We start from the raw sequence: 3045 nt of genomic DNA on the forward strand, positions 1-3045 counted from the left end.
ATATCTAAATAAATATTATTTTAAGCTAATAAAAAAGCCTGAAAATGACCTAAAGTTTTCCAACAAAATCAGAAGTAAACCACTCATAAGCCCTATACCTTCTAGAATTCTGGCAATGTATGCTATTTTCTAGACTATTTTTTAAATAAATTATTTTATAGAAAAAGCGTCTACATGCGAGAAAAAAAAATGGAGACAACATGCTTGAGGCCTATCTCATAACCCCCCCCCCCCCTTCTTTTAAAAATGTTTTTACTCCTTACCTACCCTTTTGGAGACAAATGGATCTTGTCCACACCCCAGTAGAAATTTTATGATAAGCCTATAATACTAATTTTATTGAATATATTTATGGTTTTTAGTTTTAATATATCTTTCAAAGACTTGCAGAGGGTAAATTTTTAGGCCCAATCTGGATTTAAGAAAATTACTTTTCAAGCGTGGCTCAGATTTTAATTTTAGATCATTTTTTTGAAGCATTTTGGCTGTAAAGAAAATTGTTTCAAATGGAAATTGAAAATATGAGCAGTAAAAGAATATTAAATACTCCATTAGAACATTTTTCAACTGATAAATTGATATCATTTAAAAAATATATAATATTATAGCTAGACTTTAGTTAGTTCATGCATGTCTAATATTTTTATAGTAGAAATATATAATATATAATAATCATAGAGTAATAATTACCTGTTTTCGTAAATAACATTTTAAGCTAATAAAAATTTCCACACCCCTCACCCCCCCCCCACACCCCCTTACCTAAAATTGTAAATATAAATAATTTTTGAAAGAAAAATAAGTAAAAGTTAATAATTTTTTTAAATAACGACAATAATTTAAAATTGTTAGAAAAAGCATTTTTTTAATAAAGAAAAAGTGAAACCCCAAAATTATTTTTATAAAAATATAAAGTAATCAAGGTCTTCAATAAGTGAACCTAAAGACCTTCAATAAAATTTTGACGGAAATCCTGCATAATAGTTCTTCCCCTACAGGAAAATTCTGGACTTCTAAATAAAATTTAGTAGTTAATATTTAGGTAAGAAGCTAACAATAATCACTGGAGATCCTAAAAAATTTATCCTAGACAAAGAATCTCACTCAAGATATGTAGTTATAATTTTATTTACATCCTCGGCTCTATGCTTGACAATATATCTTTTTAATCCCCCCCCCCCCCCCCCCCCCTGTTTTTTAATATTTTAGTTTATAATTATTAATATATATGTTTCTAATTTTTTTTTTAAATTTTTTCTTACTTAAAAATTTAAGTTTTAATATATTTTTTAAACGTTAAAAATATTTGAATTGAAAATATAATTAAAAAATGAAACCACAAAAAAAAATATATGAAATTTAAAAATTATTTGATTTTTTAAAAAAATTAAATTATAACTATTATGTAGAATTTTTTTAAATTTAAATTTGAAGAATATAATGAGGATCTTCTTGAGTTTTAGTTAGTTCAGCTATCGAAAATACGTTCACTGCATGTTCTTAATAATACATTTCGGACTAAACCGGAACAAGTTTTTCTCTTTTTCTAAAAGTCTAATCTATTTGTGAAGATGGAGAAGAAAATAATAAAATAGGCTTCTTTTGCTAAATGATTCCGGATATCTTATTGTTTAGTTGATAATTGAATGTGGTTTATCCTAGTCACTGAATATAAGTTTATTCGTAGTAAACATCTTTCTCACTATTATTTGGGTATCATAATATGTAACAATGAGATAGCGTAATAGTAGTGGTGTAAATATAGCCAATTTATCTAATGAAGGATTACGATAGATTTATTTGGGTCATTATACCCCCCCCACACCTCATTTATCCGTTTTACGGGTCAGGCCTATGAATTTTGATTAGGTATTTTTGATTAGGTATTTTTGATTAGGTATTTTTGATTAGGTATTTTTGATTAGGTATTTTTGATTAGGTATTTTTGATTAGGTATTTTTGATTAGGTATTTTTGATTAGGTATTTTTGATTAGGTATTTTTGATTAGGTATTTTTGATTTTCTTTGATTATTTGATTGTTTTTAAAAATATGTAATTTATATAGTATATGCTCTAATTCAAAAATCAATGACAATATTTGTGTTTTATTGGTGTCATTTAAATAGTACAGTAGTCACTAGTCAGTATAACGGGAAAATTATTATCATCAGAATTCTGGCCAACCTTAAGATTAAAAAGCGACTAAAAGTATCAATTCTGAAAATCATAGTCCGCGTCCTAGTTCGATCTAATTTTTGTATATATTTCTTATTTCGAATATCAGCCCTATAACCATTTTTGAATATAAGTTGATGAGATCGTTAAAATATATCTAAAGGTATATTTATATTCCTATTTTTTTTACATCTAAAAATCACTATTCAGAACAGATATTTAGAATTCTGGAAAGAAAAAAGAGGACATAGACTCAGTCTTAGTTATTAATTGTGAATTATTTTAAACCGTTTGGTAGACGGTATAAAGAAAAGAAAGTTATTAGCGAAAGAAGAAAAATAGCCAAAATCGGCATCATTCCAAAATGGAAATTATAGAAGAACTCAATATCGATTTGCACTAATATATGACTAGTGCTTAATTCCTCAATCAGTTTTGCCTACAAGAAAGACCAGTTATAAACAAAATAAAAACTATGAGGTCACGCTTTAAGCATAAAGTGAGCTAAGCTTTTCAAAACACTTTATGTAATAAACCAAATTATAAGCCAAATACTATGATATCACGCCTTAAGCACAAAGTCAGTCAAATTTCTGAAATCATTAAAAAAAAAATTGAAAATTTTATAAAAAATTATAAGAACTATAAGATTTTTTATTCGTAGATTATTTTAGGATTTTGTTTGCCTAAATTTTTAAATATGAGATGCAATTTCGGACATAATTTTATATAAATACAAAATTATAAGCAGGGGTTTTATCAATTTAAAAGACATGAGAGCGAATTTTTTATCAATATAAAAATATTATTTAAATAAATTTTTTACCGTATCACCTTTATGTGTCACTACATACTGGCATAATTGAACT

The sequence above is a fragment of the Gordionus sp. m RMFG-2023 genome, chromosome 3, assembly GCF_954871325.1.
Source record: "Gordionus sp. m RMFG-2023 chromosome 3, tfGorSpeb1-WG-v2, whole genome shotgun sequence".
Classification (NCBI taxonomy): domain Eukaryota; kingdom Metazoa; phylum Nematomorpha; class Gordioida; order Chordodea; family Parachordodidae; genus Gordionus; species Gordionus sp. m RMFG-2023.